Genomic DNA, 4,976 nt, shown 5'->3' with positions numbered 1-4,976 from the left:
TGGCTGATTTTTAGACAACACAGTTCTACTACGTTAAGAACTTAATTATTCGGCCTTTTATTTTTTTACTTTTCAAAATAAATGCATTCATCATGTAGGTAAGAGCTTTGTCCTTCTGTTTGCAAATAATATTATTGAGTTTTCTTTTCACTGAAGGAAATTTACTTAAGAATAAAAAGTAAAGAAAGAGGAAAAAAGAAAAAGAAAAGAAGAAATTACAGTGAATAATAGGCCTGGGGGACATAATTACAGAAAGACCACAGGTTCTGCATTAGCTGGAAAATTGCAGCCATTTCATTGTGGGAGTAAAGCTATTTTCTTTTATTTTAAAGTGGATCCTTCACCTTCCAAGGGGCTAATTATGGTACTGCCTACATGTTGTGTTCATAGGCTCCAATTTCATCTTTTCATTAACCACAATGGCAAATAACAAAATTGTGCCTGCACTCTGGAAACATCTGGGTGATGGCTCCTGTAACAAGGGGGAGGGACACAGCAATCACCCTTCTTGTGACTCAGTCCATGTTTTCCATAATTGAGCCCACCAAAGTCCTTGTCAGAGGCCCCTCCTCCGGCTCAGCAGAGAGAATTCATAAAACAAAGCGAGTGGGCAGCGGGAAGAAGGAGGGGGTCCAGGGAATGGGAGGCAGAGGGAGGGCAACTCAATGGCTGTTAAAAGGTAAAAGCCCTGAAATGATGTTTATGGAGAGTTTTTAATAATGTGGGAGAATGTTGGAAATATAGTACTTGGGAGAAAAAAAATGATACATGGACAGTACGATTTCAACTATGTTGAATATTCATAGATACACGTATATATTATACATATATCAATATAGCCACCATTTTATATGGAATACATATCAATTAACAGATTTAATATCGAAATATGATAAATCAAACCCCAATCTCACAGAACAGCAGGAATCTGAAGATTTCTCCTTGATATTTCAAGGACACTCTGAGAAAAGGAGATTTCATTTTTCCAGGGGTGGCCTGTCACCCCTGGTTCTAAGCCAGCAGTTCTCAACCTGTGGGTCGCTACCCACAGGAACTATATTAAAGAGTTGCGGCATTAGGAAGCTTGAAAACCACTTGTCTAAGCCTTCCTCTTAGCTCATTTATCAATCCCCATGAGAGATCTCAGCACTGTCCCATTGTGCCCTGCTCTTGTCCCTAAACTGCTTTCTTGTTCTCCTGACCCAGACCCCTCTCTTGTGTCCCCTATAGCACCAGCAACAGACCTTGTCCTAAAGGGTTGAGGATAATAAAAGGGGGTGCTATGGCACAGGGCAGGAAAATGCTAAGAACTGAGCATCAGGCTTCTGTCTCTGAAGTTGGACATGCTGGGCCCATCTCTGTGACAAGACCTGCCTGGCACATCTTTACTGAGGGGGCAGGCTGTCACTCTCGTTCTGGGTTTCCTGCTCTGCCTGCACGTACATGTCTGTGTGTGCATATGTGTTTATGTACACACGTGTGTATGTGAATCTGTTCCTCCTCACCTTTGTGTGTTCCTCTTTGTGCCTTGCTCTGTCCCTCTTCATCTCTCTCTGTCTTCATCTCTGCCAGCCCCTCTCTCCCCATATCCCTCACTTTCTCCCTATGCCTATCTCTCTCTTAGATAATCTCTGGGGCTTCCCAACACATTCACATCCTGGCTTTTACGATTTCCAGAGCCCCCACTTTGGAACCTCCCTTCTCTGCTTTTTTATTTTTTTGTACAAAAGGTCTTTATTGATGGGGAGAGGGAGGCTGCAGAGCAGCACCAAGGAGAGAAGAGAAGAGAAAAGAGGAGAGAAAAGAGGGGAGAGAGATAAGGAGAGAGTGGGGAAGAGAAGAGAGAGCGAGGGGGAAGAGGAGGAAAAGAGAAGCTCCCTTCTCTGCTTTTAACAGAGGGCTAAAAATCTTCTGGGAGATAAAATGCCAAGAATTCAGAAAACTCCTGTTGTAAAGCTTCTCATCCAGCCTAGCCAGGGAGAGTAAGAGAGGGGAGCTCATAGGCCCATTAAGGTGTCTTCCCAAACAAATGTCTTCCTTGTCCTTCTGCCCAAATGCAGAAACAGCTGCGGCTTTAAAAATAGCATGCTTTTATCTTTTAGAGGAAATATGCCAAAATTTTAACACTGGTTGTCTTCAGGTGGCAAAAAATGGTTGAGTGTATTTTTTTCTTCCTGTTTTTCTGAATTTTCCAAATTATCCACAGCAAGTGTGAACTACTTTATCATAAAATCTCCTATGTATTATGCAGATGTATGATTTAATCTTCACAATGGCCCTAATAGAGAGGTATTACTATGCCCATGTAGAGTTTCAGAAAGGTTAGCCAATTTGTTCAAGGTCACAGAAGCTGAGGGAGACCTCAGACCTCAGGCCCTGAGCCACTCCATCATGCTGCTTATGGAGAGGCCATCCTCGCCTTCATCTGCAGGTGCGTGAGCCTTGCACATACCTGAGAGCTTACTAGATCGTCTGAACCTCCTTGGCCAACTTCTCATTGTAAATGTAAATGGTTTGTACATTATGATTCACAAGATTAGCTTTCCCTGCAGGAGCAGGCTACTTTCTCACTCCATTGACGCTGGATTTGGCCCCATGACCTGGGGGGTGGGAGGGGCTATACATCCTTAGCCTGATCAACCTAAAGTGGCATATGACTTGCTTAGGTTAACATGGAGAAAAATGACATGTTACTTCTGCACAAAAATGTTAAGATCCTGCTTATGGTTCTGCGTGTCCTTCTCTTCCCTCTGTCATATCCAATGTCCCCAAGAAGGTCAGTGTGTAAATGCAGAGTGAGCAGAGAAGTTGTTGACCCCTGGTGGACATGTGGCCAGGACCAGAAGTTGACCTTTGTTTTTCTAAATCACTGAGATGTGGAGTTTGTTTGTTACCACAGTGTGACTTAACCTGAGCTGACCAACTCCATAGGTGTCAAACTGCAAATGGATAAGCACATGCTAATATGTTTCTGACTTCCTCATTTTGGAAGGAAAATATAGGGCAGTCTTGACCAAAGCTTTAGTGTGAAATTCCACCTGTCCTTTCTAAAAATGATCTTGGGGGAATTAGCTCCTCCTCCTGGTTGTCTTCCCACAGCATGCTCTCCTGGTGGGGCAGGCTGTCAGATCAGACCCAATCACAGTCTCTGGAACTGCCTGAGGAAAGCCCAGCCAATTAGTTCATGGCTCTAAGTCGTTACAGGACCATGTGAAAGGGAGCATTCAGCCTGCTGTCCTCCCCTTGAGGGGCACTGTGCTCCAACCAACTGTGGCCACAACTGGAGGCCCAAGGCTCAGGTGCCATCTGGACAAAGTGTGATGTAATAAAGATGGACAGAAGGAAGGCTAGTACAGTCAATTACCACCTTCTGGCCTGAGATCCACAGAGCCACATGCCTTTGCAGACAATCTGGGCTCTCCGTGCCTTTAGCAAAGCTGCCTGCAAGGGAGGAATGGCAACTTAGCCAAAGAGCTGCAGGTCCAGACTAAAAGAATCACTGTCATCACTGGGGAGCAGGCAGGAAAGAAAGCAGACACTGCTTTCACTGAATGAACAGTCAAGTAATTTTTCAGAGAATCCCTGAGGGGTGAACATGATCATCCGTCCCTAAGTGATTCAGTTGGTAGTTCTGTTGCTGAAGTATCATTATTTAATTTGTTCTATTCTCACAGCTTTCTTTTAGCTGGACCATCATTCTTTTCTAATTCCATAATTCAGTCATTCCCTCTTTCACTCAGCCAGGGAGTCCTCTGAGCACAGCACTGGTCCAGGGCAGGTGGAACAGGGGGAGGGGCAACAAGGGTGCAGGGCAGGGCCCCAGCGAGCCAAGGAAGGCGATGGCTGGGCTGATGGCTGAGACTACTAGGTTCAAGAACCCAGGGCTTAAATTCTCATTTCTAGTTATTATTTTAGGATCTGGAATATGAAAAAACCTGTTTCTCACTACAAATATAGCCCTAACCTGTCCCACTCTGCTGGAAATGTTGGCCCAGAGCTGTGAACCATGTGCTGAGACCTAGGCCACTCCATGAGCTCCTGTCAACAAGTACTGGTTGGCAATAAGTTGTGTCTGACGTGAAGATGTACTGCTCAGATCTGTCTTCAGAAAAGACTTTTCTCCCTGGGGGAAGGAGCGTGGTTTTATGACAGTCTCCAGCTGTTAGCCTCTCTAGGGCCTGCTTCAAGATCCTCAGGATGGCCAATAACTCAGCAAAATGGATTTTTGGGGGGCTGGCCACTTCCATCCCATGCAGGACTCTTCTTGTGGGTCTACATCATGGTCTCACAGCTCCCCCTGCCCAATCCTCTTCTGCACTTTTGCTTGCACAGGTGTTAACTCCCTGTAAGCCTTTTGTATCTATACTCTACCTCAGCATCTGATTCCTGGAGAACCAAAGAGGTTCAGAGGACAGGAGGAAAAGAGGGAAGGAAGAAGGGGCTCTGTAGTTTGAGAGTGAGCCGTGTTTCTTGCCAATCTCTTCTCAGAAGACAGATCAAAGTTGAGGGATCTAACTTTGTCTAAAGAGTCTTGTCTCTTGTCATCTCTTTCTAAAGTTCTCATCAGAGGCAGGACAGCACCAGGTAGGAGACACTAGGCAAATGGAGAAGATCAGGACATGACCTTTGGCTGTGCTAGACCAGTCGGGCAGATTGGACACGCCCAGACTAGTCTGACTGTGAGCATTAGATTCACATAGGAAAAGTCCATTGAGTGTGCCAGGCCCTAGGGACCACAGCAGGTCAGGGCATTGCTTAGACAGTAAAGACCAACATGGTTTAGCTGAAAGAACATGGATCAGAGAGGGATGCAAGGAGGAGGAGGTAATATTTGATCTGAGCTTTAACAGCTGAGCTCCTTGGAGACACAGGTGCAAACCAGTGCCCATGATGACCTGCTCGACACGTATGTTTAGGGAGCTGAGCATGGATCAAGATATCACTAAGGCCTCTTTGGACACCAGGAACAAAAACTG

The sequence above is a fragment of the Otolemur garnettii genome, unplaced genomic scaffold, assembly GCF_000181295.1.
Source record: "Otolemur garnettii isolate 467f Iridium unplaced genomic scaffold, OtoGar3 scaffold00032, whole genome shotgun sequence".
Taxonomy (NCBI): Eukaryota; Metazoa; Chordata; class Mammalia; order Primates; family Galagidae; genus Otolemur; species Otolemur garnettii.
The sequence above is the reverse complement of the archived record's forward strand: the minus strand, read 5'-3'. Positions refer to the sequence as shown.